Below are 21,599 nucleotides of genomic sequence, written 5' to 3' on the forward strand. Positions count from 1 at the left end.
TCAATTTTGATGTATAAGTATTATGATGAGATCAATCAAGAGCAAACCATATATTACGAAATCAAAGATAGTTCATTTCTTGATAAATTTCATGGTGGTTACAATCAAATTTGAATGAGAATAATCCACCACCTTTTCTTTTATTATGTGTACAGTATCATTCACCTTCTAAGTTCTTCAAATATGATCAATTGGACTGAGAGGTTGTATGCTTGAAATCAATAATAGTAATAATCAGAACATGGAACTCATACCATGTCCTTGAAGAATTAATATTAAACATACATGTTTAACTAGAGATTGAGAGACTTTACCTAATGTACTCCTTTGCATTGGAATACTTGTATTAAGGAGAAATGTTAATAATAGATTTATTCAAATCCTTAGCAACATGAATGAAATGCATAAAATAGCATGACCATGCCTTGTCAAAATTTTTGCTTTCAAAAAAAAAAATGCACTCCCAGGAGTAAAAACTCTCTGGAAAATACATGGAGAGAAAATTCATTGCTTCCAAACTACAGAGCATATTCTTGCTCAGATTCCTTCCTAAATGAATAAAGAAACAAATAAATATTAAGTTATTCTCTTGAGTGTATAATTTTATATATATAAATGTGTACATTTTTAAATTAGTCTATATCTTCCTTCTCACCTAATAAACTTTATAACTTATTGCAATAACCCTAAGTCTTAATCTACCCCTGCATACTCCCTAGGCATTGCCTTGTAAGTGCCATCTTGTCGTTGGGGTCATCACCCACTTGTCCCATCATCTTGGGCGCAGTATGCATGTGGAGGGAAAAAAAGTTTTTAAGTTTGCTATTGTTTTGAAGTTGTTTTTCTTCCTTTTTACTACCCCCTTTCCTTTGTTTTGTTTTTTTTTGCTTGTGCATTTATGAAATAAAAGCCATCATAACATGGCTGACGTCCTTTGTTCCTTGTCTTAACTTCTGGTCGTTGCTTGTGTTGGAGCAAATGTTTGTTAAGTGGTTTCAAGTTTAAGCCTCTTGCCTTTACCTTGGAAGGGTACGCTATTTGGGAGCTGCCCTTGTACTGCTCACGTACCCTAGTCAGGGTCTTCTTGGGCAGTGCCTTGCAGACCTCGGTCTGCGTGGAGAAGCTAGGAATCCGCCCAGGCTAGTTTGGGGGATGGGGGTTTAGGGGTGGGTGAGTAGGGTAAGTGTGTGAGGGAATCCACTTGTCAAGTGGATTAATTAAGTTTTGTCTTGTCATTCTGGGTTAGTTACTATCTATGTTAATAAATTATGTTTAAATTAGCTTAATTTTAGTTATGGGCTATTAGTCTTCATTAAATATAGTTAAATGTTAATTCATTAGTTTTGAATTTTAATTGTGATCCAATGAAATTTTTTATAGAAATTTGTATATTGAAATTTTTTTTATTAGTGTAGATAGTTTATCTTAAGTTTTAGTTAATTTATATTGAAGTTAGCTTAGACTTAAGTTCGTAGTTAGAATGCTTATACTTGTTCAATTTATAAAATAAGTATTAGAATTAGTTTAGGTATTTAATTGTTTTTGATACTAACGTTAAAGTTAGTTTAGTATCAAAATTATATTAGATGTAACATAGTTTAGATTTTAATTCAGATAGTTTTTCTTTTAAATAAATTTATCTTTTAATATAGTTTAGTTGCAATCATAGTTTTTATTAGCATAAATCGAATTGGTACCTGAATGGTGATTTTATTTGAATTACAAGGTTAAGTTAAAATTTGTTATAAGCATCATGATAAATTAATACTAAATTTTAGGTTCTATCATCATGCAAATTTAGTAAGATTAGATAGTTAATTTTTACGTTAAAATAGTTGAAATGTTTAAAGTTAATAAATTATATATATGTAATATGTTTTAATCCTAGTTAAATTTTTGTTCCATCAAGTGACTTGCAATATCAATTAGTTTGTAAATTGATTATTGTCTAAGAGTTTTATAGTTGATTTTGATTATACTCTCTCAATGAATCTATACTCGAATACATTTGCTTTGTCATTTAAATAATTGTTTTCTTATTATTAAAAGTTAATGTAATAACATAAGTTTATTGATATAGATCTTATAACTAAAGTTTCAAATCTTAATTATAATAACCATCCTCTTGTTTATAACCTTAAGACGTAAAGTAAAGAACCTGTACTAAAACTATTATCAATCATTTCAAACCTAGGGCATGTTTAATTATTAATTCAAAAAAAATTGTGTGTGTGTTTTTGCCTTCAAGTTTTGGGCATGACACTTGAGATTGATATAAGAGAGCCAAAGAGGTAAATTTGATGAAATGAGAATGATGGAAGGTGAGAACATAGTACAATATTGTACAAGAATCAAGGAATTTGTCAATGCTATTTGAGGTGCAAATGGAATGATTCAAGATGAAATAGTGATAAGAATGGTATTATGAAATCTACTTCCTATATATGCCATTAGGGTTTTTACAATACAAGAGTTGAGATGTACTCGAGGTAACACTTTGAATTTGGAAGGTGTACTTGGTAGACTTACTACTATTGAGATGTCTAACTTTGATAACTACACACTTTCTACTATTGAATATGTTTTTAAGTCATAGCTGGTTCTTAAGAAAAGAAATGGAAAAGATGTGAAGAGTGACAATGACACCTCTAATGTTGAGTTTGATGAACTTGAAGTACTTATTGCAAAAATATTTGGAAGAGGAAGAGGTAAATATAAAGTTAAATTACCCATAATTTGTTTTTCAAGAAATAAAGTTGGTTATATAGCTACAAGATGTCCTAATAGAGAAGACAAGGATGAGCGAAAGGAAAGAGAGATGATCAAGACTACAAGAAAAACAAGGATGAAAAAGGTAAGAAATCTTGTTATATTGCTAAAGAATCAACAACCACTAAATCTAAAATTAATGATGACAATGTTGTCTATGTTGCTATGAAAGAAGATTCTGATGAAGATGAGAAAAATGTTGTAAATTTATATGTGAACAAAAGTGATAGATAGATAATTGATAGTGGATGCTCTAATGATATGACTGGAGATAGAAATAAATTTGAGGACATTGGACCATAAAAATATGTATTTTTTAAATTTAGTAATGATATTCCATTTGTTGTGAAAGGTAAAGGTGTTGGGACTCAAAATTGAAGCCCTGATTTTGAGTATTGTCCTAAAAATTGAACCCTATGAGCCCATTTAATACATGTGTACCTGACTAACCTTTCAAGGCTTAAGAGTTGTTTAATGTTTCTAAAACATTGCATTAACTACATCCATGTGTCCTGTGAAAATAAATTTTCATTCTAAGTCACCTAGTTAAGTTTCTTTTTGAGCAATGTTCAAATCTACATTTTTGCTTAAGTGTCAAACAATGACATGTAGCCTAGTTTGCAATTGAATATCTCGTGCCTGGAAATGTTTCATGACTCACCACTTTGGGAGTGTTTTCTATGCATGTCAAAGAATTTATTTTTCATATTTGAAATCATTTTGACATGTCTTTTCTAGGTTTTGAATCCCTTAAAGTCAGTTGTTTATTGTTGTCATACTGATGTAAATTGCTTAGAATTCTAGGAAGCCCTATTTGACCAGTTGTAACTTTGATCCAGTTGACTAAAATGAGAAAATTCATTTTGTATTGCATTCTAGAGGCCAAACACTTGCTATGTTTCATAAATGAGGTTATGACGAATCTATATGACTAGTTTACAAATGTGATTCCATTTGCAATTTCTAAAATTTCACTAGTGTCAAAAAGTGTAGATTGATCGGTAGCCTTGTTTAGGATGTCATAACTCTAAATCCATAATAGGTGAGATCAAATGGATTGTACCATTTTTTTCTACTCTAAAAATTCTTCAATATTAGCTAGCTACCAAAGAAAACTCTCTTATTAACATCGAACACTTTCTAAAACATGAGTAGGATTGGCTTTTGGAGGAGATGTTTGAGGGTTTTATAGAAGGGAACTTGTACATTGAATCTTAGTCCTTGATAGCTGGAGCCATGAGTTTCTTGAGTGCGGGAGCCTATGGGTTTTAAAGGGAAAATAGTAAACATTTTAGCTCCATGATAAGTAGGAGATAATTTCCATAGCAAGTCAAATTGTGATATTGCTATTAGGATTTAACTATGTGATTTTTGAGTCAAACTCATTGACCCATGTTTCACGAGTAGTGATTCAACATGAATCCATATCTCATGAGAAAAAAATGAACACTTAGCACTCATTATATCTAGGTGATGCTCATAGGGTGAAGCACCGGGACTTCGTTGGAGGTCACCCATCCCAGTACTACTCCAACCTGAGTGTGCTTAACTACGGAGTTTCCTCCATGGTTAAACCCAAGCTTGCAACCCCATTTGCAAAACCTTCACCAAGTGTTGTGCCTTATTCAAATAGGGTTGCAAGGTTTGGGTTTAACCATGGAGGAAACATTGTATTTAAGCACGCTCGGGCTGGAGTAGTACTAGAATGGGTGACCTCCTAGGAAGTCTTGGTGCTTCACCCCTGTGAGTATCACCTAGATCTAATGAGTGCTAAGTGTTCCATTTATTCTCATGAGAGATGGATTCATGTTGAATTACTACTCATGAAACTTGGGTCAATGAGTTTGACTCAAAAATCACACAATTAAATCCTGATAGCAATATCACAATTTTAGTCCCATATTCACTATGTGAGAGAATTTTTAAATAGTTATATACTAAGCCATTCACATATTATAATGTCTCAAAGACAATGGATTTTGGAATCCATGGGCTTAGGCATGGGGCCTCACTATAGATGGCCAATTGGCAAACAGGCTAAACCAAAATTTTGACCAAGAACTTAGCCACTAACTATAGTCAAAGAGGATGATGTAAGCAATGGATAGGTGTGCTAGTTCACAATCTCCCAGCACAAACCATGTGGTTAGGTGGTAACCGCATGATGACATGAAATGGTAAGTTAATTATCAATCTCCACTTCTCTAGAAACAAATGCTAAGACAAAAAAACCCATGCAACCATGTGAAAATGGATATTTCACACCCTTACTATGCTTAACTATGGTTAAGGCTAGAGAGCTTTGAAGTTGCAAAATATAGTTGATCACCTGGTCACCAGAGTTAAGATAGGAACTTGAGGTTAAGATTGTGACAGAGCTAGGATGCAACACATGGCTTATCACTCTAGAGAAGTAGTGATAGGGCTCTGATTAGCAATTCCCTACTCTTTTAAGGGCTAAGCAATACAACTCCCAATGCTAGTGAAAACAATCCAATGAAAGGAATTGATTGGACCAGGCAAGATGAGTCTAATAAAAGCTGATATTGCCAGGTTAGCCAAAATCCTTCATTCTCAACAATGATCTTCTAAGGGGTATTATAACAAGTAGATCATTTTCTTGTACCTAATATGCAAGGTGGCAAGATTTGGCAAATTACATGATGCCACATGGTAGTCAACTAGGAGGGTTGACCCAAATTGGGAAAAGAGAGAAAATATGAAATTGCAAAAAAATGATTTTTCAATTATTTTTCTGTCAAATTTTCAACATATAGGCCATTGATTAAAAATTTAAAAATTTTAAAGATTTTTTTATAGTTTAAACTATTTTCATTTAATCTCTAAGCATGAAACGAGACTTGGATCTTTGAATGAGCACTAGAGGGATATTTTTTGTCAAAAATATGCAATGTAATATACTGCCAGAACTGGGAGAAGCTAAACTTTTCATTTTTGCAGTTAGATTTTGCATAGGTCTTCAATGGTAGAAGCTATAGGTAGTTTTATGTTTCCAATGCTTTCTCATGTATTCTAAGAAGATATTTCAACAAATTTTATAATGAGATTTGATTTCCAGTACATGAGGGAAGAAATAGTTTTAATATTTGCAGAAGGAAGAGTGTTAGTTGTACACTTGGTAGTAACAAATCCAATCCGAGATTCTCCTTCTTGTCTATATAACCCTCTCTTTTCCTCATTGTAAGGAGTATTGATTGAAATTTTTATCATTGCTATGATACCAAAATTGTTGGTTCTAGTTCTAGAGAATTTTCTCATGACTATGACACCATATTTTTAGTTTTTCTCTATATATGAAAAATGGAAACAAAGGTTAATGGATAGTCCTAGTGTATTGAGTTGTTTCTTAGTTATTTGCATACATTTTAGGTGTATTGTTTCAAAGAGATGAATACAATGAACAATCAAATTTTTAGTTTCATTCTGATTCTCACCTCCTTCCTCTATTATCTGCAATGTTTTGTGGTTTAGGAACAAAGAGAGTAAACCTATATGAGGCCCCTTAAATTTGTACCTCTTGTTAGGTTTTTCTATTGGAGAAAAGAGCCAAGTAAATGCTTACTTACCTTGATAGGGTTGTAGTTTTCATTAAAAGGACATTTCATAAGTATGAGAGTTTTCATGAACATTGATGTCTAATTCACAAGGTGATAGGATAGATTTAGGGTCCTGATACATGATATGTGTTTGTAAGTTGTGGGACTACCCAATAGACAAGACACTAATTAGTTGTAAGATCAACTTGTTCTTGTTGTTGTATATTCAGATTTTGCTGATATCAATGTTTAATCAAATATCTTTTCTCCTTTTAGTTTAAGAGTTCAAAAGAAGAGGTACCCTCACTTAGTTTATTAGATTCATGTGTCCTATTATTAGCTATTTCATATCCATGAATATTTGCATAAATATAGAAGATTCAAGGATTTTATTTATTATAGATTGAATTATATACCTTTACACTAGTACCATATAAAGAATCTAAGGTCCACCTACCTAGGTCTTGCAAAGCTTGAAGAGAAGAAGGAGATTAAATAGCCTTATAATTGGCCATGGTGTCTTAATAGGTAAATTAAACATGGGAATTAGATGCCCCTAGGTGTATTCATTCTTATTGATGGGTTATTAAAAAACTATTAATTCAAGAGCCAACAAAAGGTACGATTAAATTGATTGACAAAATCAAGTGTGACAATGTTTACTGGGTGGAATGAGTTAACTATAATTTGTGGAGTGTTATACAGTTAAACAAGTTAGGATACAAAGTTGAATTTCATCACAGAAAGGCCAATATATATTATGTTGATGGTAAGTTGATTGGAAGTGGTGATCAACCAAGAGCTAACTTGTTCTATCTAGATTTATCTAATGAGACATGTTTGTTTGCACAACAAGAAGATGTTTGGTTATGGTACAAAAGGTTTTGATGTAAATTTTGACAATTTGGTGAACATTTAGAAAAATGAAGAAAGTAAGAGGGTTGCTAAAACTAAAGAAGCCTGGCAATTCTATGTGTAAACAATTTCAATTGGGAAAAATGACAAAGTCTAGTTTTGAGAGAAAAACATACGCATCTAATGATATTTTGGAATTGGTTCATACATACCTGTGTGGAACTATTGATGTTCAAGGTTATTATGGAGATAAGTACTTCATTCTATTTTTTGATGACTATTCTAGGATGATGATTGTGATATTTCTTAAAGCTAAATTTGATGCTTTTCTATTATTTAAGTGCTACTTGGACAAAGTTGAAAAAGAAATAGGGAAGGCTCTGAAGTGGTTGAGATCTGACAAAGGTGGTGAATTCATTTCTAACAAGTTCAATATATTTTGCAATGATGGAGGAATTAAGAGACACATGTCAGCACCAAGGACACCTCCTCAAAATGTGATAGCTACAAGGATAAATGGATTGATAATGGACTGTGTAAGAAAATTGATGATGGAGAAGAATGTATCACAACATTATTGGAGAGGAGTTGCCATTATTTTTTTCTATACCTTAAACAGAGTACAAGTCAAGAAAGGTACATATGCTACACCTTTTGAATTATGGTATGGATATGCTTCTAATGTGAAATATTTCAAATATTTTGAAGAAAATGCTATATGTTCAAAGATAATAGGAATGGAAAAGTTGATGCAAAGAGTGATGAAGGTATATTCCTAGGATATTCCACCAAGAGTAAATCTTACAAGTGTTTAAAGTCTAACACTAACAAAGTTGTTGAAAGTGCAAATGTAAACATTTAGGAATTTGGACAAACAAATGATATTGAATATAAGGAAGAACCTAAAGATTATAGTACATTCATTTATGTGGATGATGGTACCCCCATCATTCCTACTAAACAAGCAAACCAAGTTGCAATTTCATAATAGATAGGAAATGATGAACTACAACAACAACTTGTTGAGAAATGGATAGTAGGTGTCAAGAAATAGGACTAAGATGTTGAGTCACAAACAGGCAATGTCAGCCATCATATAGATAGTGTTGATCTTGCAGGACTAGAACTTGAACCTGAACAAGATAGAAATAACGAGCTTGAGATTATTTTTCAAGATGAACCTGTTGAAGAATAGAGAAGGAGACCACCTATACTAGCCAAGTATGTAAAAAAACTCATAAACCTAGTCAAATCATCAGAGATGTAGAATCTAGTGTTATAAAAAGAAAGAAACTCAGAGATGATACATGCTTAATTTGTGAATTTAAGCCCAAATCAATGAAGGATGCTCTAGAGAATGAAGAATGGATCCAAGCAATGAATGAAGAAATTGAGCAAACTGAGAAGAATAAAACTTGGACCATAGTACTAAGACCAAAAGAAAAGAAAAAAACTATTGGAACAAAGTGAATTTCTAGGAATAAGTTGAATGAAAAAGGTGAAGTTAAAATGAACAAGGAAAGATTAGTATGCAAAGGATATGCTCAAGAAGAAGGATTTGACTATGGAGAAACTTTTTCTCCTATAGCAAGACTTGAAGGATTCATAACTTTTGTTGCATATTCAGCCTATAAGAATTTCAAGGTATATCATATGGATGTCAAATCCATATTGTTGAATGGTATACTTGAGGAAGAAGTGTACATAGAATAGTCTAAAGGATTTCTGGAACCTGACAAGAGGAATATGATATGTAAATTGAACAAAGCTTTATATGGATTAAAACTAACTCCAAAAACATGGTATGACACATTACACAACTATTTTCTGAAGGTTGGTTTTGAAAGAAGAAATTATAACGATAACCTATACTTGAAGATTGGTAAGAAAAATGAAGTACTCCTATATAAATTTTTTGTTGACATCATTATATTTGGAGGAAAGAAGCATTTTTTAATTATCTGTTGATTAAATGAAGAAGGAATTTGAGATGTCAATGTTTGGTGAAATCAAATTCTTTGTTGGTTTGCAAGTATATTAAATGACGTTTGGTATTTTCATTATTTAGGCCAAATATATCAAGGAGATAGTAAAAAAATTTGGAATGGAAGAATCAAGACCAATAAGAACACCTATGTCTACAGGACATAAATTATCTAGAAATGACAAGTCTGTTGATGTGAACTAGACACTATATAGATCCATGATTGGAAAATTGCAACATGTTGTTCATAACAAAATTGATATTTCATTACCTATTGGGATAGTTGTTAGATTTTTAGAAAATCCTAAGGAGAACCACATAATGACAATGAAAATGATATTGAGATATCTTAAGGGGACAAAAGAATATGGATTGTATTACAAAAAAAGTGATAGATTTGAACTAAAGGTATTCACTGGCTCTTATTGGGTAGGAAATATTGATGTTACAAAAAGCACTAGTGGAGGTGCATTCTTTGTAGGAAAGAGATTGGTATCATGGACAAGCAAGAAACATAATTGTATTTCCCAATCAACAATTGAGGCTCAACATGTGGCAACTGCAATGAACTATTCAGATATTATGTGGATCAAGTAATTGCTAAAGGGATTGAAAGAAGAAATTATAGATACAATGGTTATCTATTGTGATAACATACGTTATATCAACATATCAAATAATCTAGTGATGCACACTAAAACAAAGCACATTGAGTTATCAAGTATCACTACTTTAGAGAACTAGTTTAAAACAAAGAAGTGAAGCTAAAATATGTGCACATCAAAGAAAAAATTGTAGATATATTCACTAGAGCCTTGCATAAAGATGCTCATGAATATCTTAGAGGTAAACTAGAGGTGATTCCCTTAAGAAAAGAAACTTAAAAAGAAATGGTGCATTACATCAAATGTTCTAATTAGAACACCTTACACATTGATGCAAAATAGTTCTACTTTAGGAGGTTCCTAAGGTAGTCAAGTCAAGTAAAGCAGGAGAACATCATAATAGATGGGTCATAGATAGATGACTGAACTTAGCCAAACATGAAAACATCTACGTAATCAAGATGTCTGAAGTAAATTAAGCCAAGAAAAATAGTGTCTTTGGAATTATTGTCAAAGAGAGAGATATATTATAGATGCAGACAATTACTAAAGAGATTGGTAGAAGAACTTAGAGGGAGCTTTTAAACTTGTTGAATGAAACCAGGGATATTGGTCACTCATGAAAGTTAAATGTTTTGTATTGCATGGTAACAAAGAGGGAGATTGTATTCCTATAAGAGTGTTTGAGGTGTTGTTAACAATGCCAAAGAGGGAAATTATTGGAAGCTATAATTGGAAAAAATGTTTTATTGTCATTTATGTCAAATCTAATGATGATACATGTTTCTATATTATCTAAATGTCATATATATTTTATTGATGAAGAGGATTTGATAATTTTCTCATAACAAAAGAACCTAGAGGAAAGGTTGAGTTATTAAAAGAAAGCTACTATAGATATTTGATTAGTTAGAATTTGACAAAACAAAGCCATTGTTTAAATCATGTTGATGTTCAAGTATTGATAGTACAAACCAAGATATATCACTTATGTAAAGATAGACTGAGCAACAAAGTAAAAGATCAAGGAACTTTGAAGTTCATGCCGAGTGATGCTAGTGTCAACCGAGCCATAATAATTGTCAAGAAAATTTAGTGTTGACCAACTATTAGTATCAACCAAGTAAACAAGTTGATGCCAAACTACAAGTTCTATAGTGACTGAGTAATTCAATGACAACCGAGTGTCAAAACTTAGTAATGGCCAAGTGATAATATTTTGAATGCATGTGTGAAATCATGATTTCTAGCTAACTCAGTTGATTTCTTGGGATATGGAAACTGTGTTAAAGATAAGTTTGATGAGTTGGATCATTTGATTCAAGAAGAGGATTAGGTATCATATCTAATGAAAAAATTTGATGATAAGTTTCTAGAAAAGAAGTAAGATGAACATGAACAATGAAACTAATGAATCAATCTATATACTCTTAGATCTATAATGATCATGGAAAATGAAAAACGACTAGAACTATATATTTATGTAGGTGCAGAGCTGAACTAAAGTGAGAAAGAGTGAGAGAATGAAGAATGTGATATAAGCATGAAGTGGTAGAAACAAAGAGATAGAGCAAGGAATTTGTGTGTTATTCTAGTAAGAGGGAAAATAATTTTTGAGGTTAATAAGAGAGTCTAAGAAGAAGGCTTAAGTTTTTTGTGAAGAGAAGGGTGAATGCTTGAAGGGTTTTCAAGAAAATGAAAGGCAGAGATGACAAAGAAAGCTTATCAAAGAATCAACATTATGAACTGAACAAAGATCTAAAACTAAAAAAGTGAGTTGTAATCATACAGATCAAACCCTAATATTTTCTTTCTAACCATTGCAAATAATTTGTATTGAAACCCTTTTAATCAAAGGTTAACTTAACACTCATTGAAGGACTTAACAGTCTATCTAAATCCTTTAGCAAGTTGACATTCTAATGTAATAATCAAAGTCCTTTGACAAAACCAATCCTAATAGGGTGATTAAATCATTTAATTGGGTTACATTTAATAGTGTGTGTTAGAACCTTTAATAGGGATAGCTCCTAGTAGAGGTCACTTCAAATGAGTGAAAAAGTGGTGACATGTTGTTGGGGATTTTTCTCAAATTGGGTTTCCACATTAAATCCTAGTGTCAAGCTTGTGTTGAACACATTATGATCTTTTGTATTTATATGTTTAGGATAGTGAACTACTAGTTAATTTTGTTACTAAGTTTACAATAGAGATTGTGTTATATTAGATAAGCATAATAGATATTATTTAATATTTGATAGTTGAAGTGGTACTAATGGACCTTGTGTAACTGATTTACCCCACCCCCCACCCTCTTAGTTAATATGATGGTGGCTATGGAATGTGGATCTATTCATAAGGGTGCATACTCTTATGTTGTCATTTGAGTTTGGTGTGAATTGTAAACTCAAGGTTTTTCCTAAGTATTTAATGATTCTATGTATTTAATGCATATTTCCAAGATGACTTGTGGCTTGAGGGTGTATTTAATGTGGGTATATATAATTAATGTAAATTTCTAGGCTGACTTGTGGCTTAGTTTAGTATAACTAGAGGCTCTTGTGATACCTTGGATCATGTTCAATTTAGCACGGGGAAGAGGATTTAGTTGAGAGGAGAAAATTTTAGCAGAGCTAGTAGTTGAGTGTGGGCTTGAGAAACAAGAAGGTTTCCTAGTGGATTGTGAGCACAATTTTAGATTCTTCTTGGGGTTTTCTACTAGATTGTGGGTCTAGGCTAGCTAGTGGTTAATGTGTGTACAAAAAGTGTCACACTTCTATAAACCATTACTCTTGAGAGAACCCATGAAAGAGAGAATCTCAAGAGGTGACCTATAGCTCTCTATCTGTGATGTGCAAAGGTTTAAGAATGAAATGGTGGCTCTGAAATGAACCAAATCTATGCAACCCTTGCAAGTTACATTATAGAATGAGAGATTGAAAGATAAGAGAAAGAGTGACAGAATCCAAGAATCGGAATGAATGCAATGCAAAAGAAAGATTTAAACTAAATAAAATGCAAGATCTAACAAAAAGAACTAAGCTACATGAAATTAAGTTGTAATAAAAGTATAAGAATGCAAATGAAAGAATACTCCAAGTACTTCAAAGCTTCAAAATCAACTAGAAATCTTGCAACATCATGTTATCACGAGAGTCTAAGATTGAGATAATGAGGAGAGAGGATTCATTTTAAAGATAAATGGATGGTAGGGATTGAGAGGTGAAAGAGGCATAATCAAGGGAGGATAATGCATGTTGAGTGATCTATGTGCACAAGCAACTCCAATAATCACAATCAACACTTGAATTTTGAGAGGTCTCATGAAATGTACAAAAAAATGTGCACTTCTCTAACTCCTTCTATTTGAGGGATCTAATGGATTGAGAACCCCATATGTCAACCTAGAGCTCCCTAGTCATGGAGTGCAAAGGAATAAAAATAAAAATAAGAGGGCTCTCAATTAAGCCTAAGAAATATTGCCCCTTGTAAGTTCACAATGAAATGAGAGATTCTAAGACAAGAGAAAGGATGCTAATTTCCAATAATAGCTAGATCTTGTGAGGTCTTTCATAATTACTATTGTAATTTATTTGTATTCGGCTATAACTTCAAAGCCCTTATATTTAGGCATTTTGGATGTAAATCTTATGGTTCTATTATGAGAATTCACATTATTTTGAATATCTATGCTATTTCTTATATTCTATTGTTTGGTCATTTGTTGGGGGCTAGGACATCTCCTTTGGAAATTCTCCTACCTTTTACTACATCACAACTCAACATGAAATATAAAAGAGAAAGAAAGGAGAAAAATAAGCCAACCCAAATCCCTATCCAAAAATAATAAAGCCTCATCTCAATAGGGGAAGACTCTACCTCCATAGGAGCATCATTGAGAAAAAAAATCAAAGATGAGCAAAAAGATTGGTCATTTATAAAAATTGAATAGAAATATCTAGAGTGTAATAGGTGTGATTGTTGATATGAGATTGTTTTGAAGTGAAGAACCTATAATAGAACAATCATTATATTTTTGTTGATGTCAAACCTGGTACTTGTTGGTAAAACAAATGCTTAGTTGACTAAAATACTATCATTTGTTTGATTGATGAGGAGGTTTTGATTAGATATGATAACAAGAGAACCTAGAGGAAAGGTTGAGTTATGGTATGAAGCACTTGGAAGATAACTATGATGAGATGGTGGCATAAAATTCAAGGTAAACCATTTTGAGGTGAATTCAAAAAAGATTGAAGCAGAAGTTTCTAGATGAACCAAATGGAAAAAAAGGGTCAATTCATTATATCCTACCTAATCCTACCTAACCCTAAAATGGATGATTTAGGTTAAATGGATAAAGATCTTAAATATCTATTTATAGAGAGAGCTAGTCAAAAGAAAATGGTGTCATGTGTGAGAACCTAAGGAAGAGATAGAGTCTAGGATATTTTCTTCATTCAGTAGCTGAACAAAATAGAATGATATTGGCAAGCAAAGCAAGAAGGATTAAGTGTACGAATTCTTGAAGAGTGAACAAGCTATCATAGCTAAAGTGTGTGAAAGCCAAGCAAAATGGAGGACTAAAATAAAGATATACAATCTACAAGTGAGTTGTAATTTGTTATCAAATCAAGCCTTACTATTAATTTCTAATCATTGTATCAGTCTATGGTAAATCTTTTGGATTAAGGTTGACCTAACAGTCATTTATAAATCCTTTGATTGGGTGACATTCCTAGTGAATTATCTAAAGTTCTTTAACAAGGCTTGCTCCTAACATGGTGATTTAAACTCTCTAATCAAGTCACATTTAATAGAGTGTATTATAACCTTTAATAGGGTTGGCCTTTCATAGGGCATCACTTCAAAAGAGTGAGAATTAGTAGCATGTTACTGGTGGTTTTTCCCAAATTGGTTTCCACATAAAATCCATGTGTCAAATGTGTTATTGAATCTATTATGTTTCATATTTACATTTCTGAAAATATATTTTGACCTAGGATAATAAACTTCAAAGTTTAAGTATTGTATGATCTAATGGATGCATGCATAATAAGCTTTTTTGGATATGGTTTCACGAAGATGTGAAAAGTTTTATTTGTATAGCTAGACCTTGGATAATGGATTAACCCCCTCTGCCTAGTTATTCTAAAGAATTCCAACAATTGGTGTCAGAGTCTATCTGCTTAAGAGCACTAGTATGAAGGTACTAGAAGCAAAATATCAAGATGTCAAAAAGAGAGGTACTCAAGTTTAACAAGGAGAACTTCCCTACATGGAAAAGTTTGATGAATTTACACCTAGGAGGTCTTGGAGACCATGCACAATCTACCATTATCATTAAGCATATTGATCTTGCTAGAGCCCCAACTGCTAATGATGCAAAAAAGAAGAAAGAACATAATCAAGCAATGCCAGAGATTGCCTATGCCCTAAGTTATTTTGAGTTTGATGACATCATGGGTTGTGATTCTATAAAGAAGATGTGGGATACTCTTCATACTATTTATGGATGAGACACAAATATTTTAAGAGCCAAATTTGAAAGTCTTAGACGTAAGTTTGATGACAAGAGGATGTAAGAAGATGAGAGTGTTGCTCAATATTTCTCTAGAATAAAAGATGTTAATGTTATAAGAGGAACTAATGGTATTATTGATGATGATACTTTTATCAAAAAAAGATTTCACCCTTGCCTAAATTTTTCACCTAAAGGCAACCTTGTGAAACATGGAAACAATCTCCAAGTTGTGGGACTTGAACTATGAGGTTGAGTCTCTAGAGAAGGAATGCATGAAAGCAAGCTACCTAATCTAATATAAAGAGGGTGATGCACCAAAATAGTTTCTTCAGTCATACCTATGCCTAAAAATGCACTATTCATCAATATAACCTCAAAACACACTAATTCCACCTTTGTTTGAATCCAACAGTTATGTACACATTATTAAACAAATGAAATACCATAAAGAAAGAAAGGATTTCACTCTATAACATTCAAAGGCAAGAGTAGATATTGTTATGCAGATCGAAGGATGAAAACAAAACACAAACAAAGGCAAGAAGATTATGCACTAATATTGATCGAAGAATGAGGTAAAATAAGAGATTGTATTCACTCATAGACAAAAGGAAATTACAACAATAGAGTATAGAATATTATTGTTATAGAATCAAAGAAGAAATGGCCAACCCTAATAAGGGTTATAGAATCTATTTTTATAGTGCAAGCATAACTCTGATAACTTCTACCCTAAGAAAAAGCACAAAGACTATCAGATGGCAAAGAACAATCACTGCAAATCTAGGGAAACGATCCAATCATGGTACACATCTAGATGTAGGAAAATCATGTCTATTCATCAAATAGAACTTGGAGAAGATAGAAATGATGGTCATTAATAAACAAAAAGATGGATAATCAAGTGATGAAGAGAATATCCTACACATTTATTAGGCATGGGGAATGTCAAAGCGTGGTCAAGGGTAATCAAAAGATCAATCTTCCATTAAAGAGTTTCTTACTATATGTTATCAATGTGCCAAATTATATAAATCAGCAAGTCAACTAGATTTGATTGTCACACCTTGCCATGTGGCCCAATGTCATTTAAATATTCCACCACCTTGTCTATCTCTCTAACTTTATATTGACCTATTGACCTAAACCTAGTCATAGCTTCACCATCATTTTATCTATATTAACTATTAACCTTGCAAAACTATGAACTCATACTAACTACTATCATTGCTTCACAACTTGAAAATGATGTAACATAAAATGCTTGCAACATTGCAAGAATAAAACTAACCACAACTACTTATTCACCACCTAGGCCTACTGATACACATGTCAAACTATCATTATGTCTCTATGGATAATGGACTCAAATCTTTTGTTAGTGATATAATGATGATACTCAATCTGATTTCAATCTGGTGGTCCTAAAGATGTATTGACTTTGTTAGTATCTCAATCAATCAAAACCCTGCTTGATGCCAACTCATTCTTACATCCCTTCTCTTTCTTGTGGCCCACAATTGAAAAGGTCCCATAGGTCCATGTGTCACATCCTTGCCATCTCACTAGAGAAAAATAAATATACAATATTGCATAGCGATAAGGCTACAACCATTGACCATCCTCAATCTGATGGTGGATAAGAGTTCATCAGAAAACTAGCCCACTTTGTAAAAGATAAATAAAAATTTGCTAGCTAGTACCTCATCTGACAAATCCACTAGCAGTAAGGAAGGAAGGCCCACCGGGATACATGACACACTGTTGCTATATCATTATGACTTTTCATCATGCAACTTTTGATAACAACAAAGTGAGGCTCATCAATCTTTGGAAGATTAGATGGATGAAAAGATATATGCCTGCCCAGATATTTACAACATGTGATCACTTAAAGACTTAGGAAATCAAATATAACCCAAGGTTTTAATGTATCTTTTGTAATATTAGAACATTTGAGTATTTGAATATATGACCATTGGGCATGTTTGATAGACAAAACCTTGTTTTGGTGAGAAAAAAAATATGGCTAATAGATATTGTATTGAGTAAACTACTAAGAACACTATTTCCCATCTATGCTATTAGAGTTTCTATCATACAAGAACTAAGATGTATACCAAGTTCTAGTCTAACTCTAGAAGGTTTGGTAGGTAGGATCATTTCCTTTGAGCTCTCTAATTTTGACAATTACAAACTTGACAATGTTGAATCTATGTTTAAAGCTAATTTGTCATTAAAGGAACCTAAGGAGAAGAAGAAAAAGGTTAAATATGTTTCTAGTGATAGTGACATAGATGAGGAGGATGTAATATAGCTTGAAGTGCTGATAGCAAGGAGATTTCATAGAGACAAAGGCAAATTCAAAGGTAAGTTACCTATCATGTGTTTTAATTGTAATGAGGTTGGTCATATTGCTACTACATGTCCAGAGAAGAATAACAATAGAAGTGGAGACAAATATAGAAGTAAAAGTCATGAGGATAGCAAAGATTACAAAGACAAAGGAAAGAAGTCTTGCTACATTACAGAAGAGGAAACCAAAGATGGATCTGATTATCATGATGATGAAGTGTTGTATGTTGCAATGAAGGATGCATTTGATGAGGATGAGGAAATTCCATTGGTCTCTTATGTGAACAAGAGTGATAGATTGATCATTAACAGTGGGTGTCCAGATGACATGACTAGAGGTAAAAGTAAGTCCATTACCATGAATCTTATGATGTAAATAGAATAAGGTTTGGTAATGGTGACCCTTGTCTAATAAAAGGAAAAGGATATATCAAACTCACATAAATGATTTTTTGTGACAATGCTTATTATGTTGAAGGACTTAACTATAATTTGTTGACTGTGTCACAACTGAATAGGTAAGGTTACAAGGTTGAGTTTGAGAACAAGATAGCTAAGATATATGATACTGATTGGAAATTAATTGGGAAAGGTGATCGAACTAGAGGTAATCTATTTTATTTTGATATGAATGATGCTACTTGTCTTGCTATAGAATTTGATGATGTGTGGTTATGGAACAAGAGTTTATGTCATCTTAATTTTGATAGCTTGGTTAGTATCAATAACATGAGAAGAGTTAGAGGTTTTCCAAAATTAAAGATACCTAACAATGTAATTTGCAAACAATGTTAGTTAGGCAAGATGAAAAGGTATAGTTTTTAGAGTAAGAGTCACACCTCTAAAGGAATTTTGGAGATTGTTTATACTAACTTGTGTGGATAGTTTTATATGAAAAGCTACAAGGGTAACAAGTGCATTATCCTATTTGTTGATGATTATTCTAGCATGATGACAGTTATGTTTCTGAAAGGAAAATTTGATGCTTTTCAAATGTTTAAGTGGTACTTAGCAAGAGTAGAGAAGGAGATGTGTAAAATCATGAAATGTTTAAGATCTAATAAAGGTGGAGAATTTACATCAAATGAGTTTGAGATGTTCTGTAATGATAGAGTAATCAAAAGACAAACATCTACACCTAGGACTCCTCCACAAATTAGAATTGTTGAAAGGAGGAACACATCTTAAATAGACTGTGCTATGAAACTAATGATGAAGAAGAATATTGCTTTGAAATATTGGAGAGAGGCTATAAGTATAGCTATCTATACCTTGAATCATGTGCAATTCAAGAAAGGTACTCATTGAACACCTTTTGAATTTTGGTATGGATACTCACCCAATGTAAAATATTTTAAGGTATTTGGAAGCAAGTGCTATATTCTTAAAGATTTCAAGAATGGTAAATTAGATGCTAAAAGTGAAAAAGTTATATTCCTTGGCTATTCCACAAGAAGTAAAGCTTATAAGTATTTAAATACTAACACTAACAAAGTTCTGGAAAGTCCAAATGTGAAGTTTGATGAATATATAGATGTACATGAGGCTAAACCTATGAAGGAACTAGAGGAAATCAAATTTTAAAGAAACTTTTATGAAGGTATGCCTACTAATGAAGATGTTGTAAATCAAGTTGCAAATCAACAACAAGTTGCAGTGACTTCCAAGTCACATATAATGAATGTTGAGTTACATTCAATAACTAAGCTACAATCAGATGCCGAGTTGTAGATTAAAGATGAGACACATTCTAATTCTAAGATTAATATACTTAAATGAAATGTTAAATTACCTGATAGAGAAGTACATAGTGATTCAGAAGTTGACATGCCTAATGAGGAAAGAAGAGCATAACTGATTTTTTCAAAGTATGGCAAAAGACATCACCCTATTGAGAAAATTATTGGAGACAAAGATGTTAGACCAATGACAAGAAACAAGTTGAGAAGTGATACATGTTTGCTAAGCATGCATGAACCTAAGTTAGTGAAAGATGCCTTACAAAATGTGAACTAGAGTAAAGAAATGAAAGAAGAGATTGAATAAATAGAGAAGAACAAGACATGGACTCTAGTTCCTAGACTAGAGGACAAGAATGTGATTGGAACCAAGTGAGTGTACAGAAACAAGTTAGATAAAAATGGTGAAGTCACAATGAATAAGGCAAGATTAGTTTACAAGGGTTATGAATAAGAAGAAGGAATTGACTATGGAGAAACATTTTCCCCTATTGAAAGATTGGAAGGAGTAAGAACTCTACTTGTTTACTCTGTATATAAAGGTTTTAGAGTTTATAAAATGGATGCAAAATCTACAATTCTAAATGATATATTAGAAGAAGAGGTCTATACAAAATAGCCAAAAGGATTTGTTGATGCTAACAACAAGAACATGGTATGTAGACTAACAAAGATTTATATGATTTAAAGAAATCCCTAAGAGCATGGTATGAAAAGCTTCACAATTTTCTTGTAAAGATTGGATTTGAGAAGACTAATGATAACATCAATCTATACTTGAAGATAGAAGGAGGTAAAGGTATTTTACTAGCTGAAATTTTTGTTGATGTTATCATATTTGGAGGTCAAGATGGATTATGTAAGGCATTTGCAAATGAAATGAAGAAATAATCTGAGATGCCTATGTGTGGAGAGATCAAGTTCTTTATTGGTTCTCAAGTATATAAGATAAAATATTATACATACATCACTTAGTATAAGTATGTGAAGAAAATATTGAAAAATTTTGCACTACAAGATTCAAAATTAGTTAGCACACCTATGGTGATAAGACACAAGTTGTCAAGGAATGATGATTTAGCTGATGTGAATCAAACATTGTACAAGACTATGATTGGAAAATTGTAATATGTAGTACATAGCAGACTTAACATTGCATTATCTGTTGGGATAGTTGGAAGATTCTCTGCTATTAAGGGAATAATGAGATATCTAAAAGGAACAAAAGACTATGGTCTATACTATAAGAAAAATGAGAAATTTGAGTTAAGAGCCCACATTGATGTTGATTGGGCTAGAAATATTGATGACAGAAAGAGCACCAGTGGAGGAAAATTTTTCTTAGGAAAGAGGTTGGTTACTTGGAACAAAAAGAAACAAAATTGTATATCTCAATCTACTGTTGAAGCTGAATATGTTGTTGCTATAATAAATTATACAAACATTGTATGGATCAAACAACTACTAAAAGGTATGAAGGAAGAAATCACTGAATGTGTGATACTTTAAGTGATAATACAAGTGCTATAAATATATCAAAGAACCCTATGATGCACATAAATACTAAGCACATTGCAATCAAGCATGATTAGTTGAGAGAGCTATTCTAAGATAAAGAAGTGAAGATGGAATATGTTAATACAAAAGAGAAGATAGCTAATATCTTCACAAAAGCATTACCTAAGGATGCTTATGAGTATCTAAGAGGTAAATTAGGGGTGATACCCCCATCCAAATCTAGTTAAGAGACATGAGTGGTTCCCTGCATCAACCAAGACAAGTTTTGTATCTTACAACTTGATGTAGTGGATATTACTTTAGGAGCTTCCTAAAGTAATCAAGGAGATGGAATAACAGATCAATCACAAGTAACAGAGGGAGAAATTGAAATTGTTCATATCTACATGTTGAGATGAAAAGCCTTTGGAATTGTTGTCAAAGAGGGAGAATTACATAATAGAATACAAGTCAAAGTGAGAAATAGTAAATGGAGATAGTGTACTTGATGTTTATTACATAGGGAGAAATGACTAAAAGTAATACATCTATTGTAAGGCCCACACTAGTACCTTATTATAGATCTTGATGAAATAAATGTGATTAGGAGTTAAATATGTTATGATTGAGATTTTTCTTACTAATAATGTTTTATGAAAACCTATTAGAGACTAAAGTAGATTTTGGTTATTATAAGTGTGATACCTGTTCAAT

Source organism: Cupressus sempervirens, chromosome 11, assembly GCF_028749045.1.
Source record: "Cupressus sempervirens isolate cs-2001-9-10 chromosome 11, ASM2874904v1, whole genome shotgun sequence".
NCBI classification, from domain to species: domain Eukaryota; kingdom Viridiplantae; phylum Streptophyta; class Pinopsida; order Cupressales; family Cupressaceae; genus Cupressus; species Cupressus sempervirens.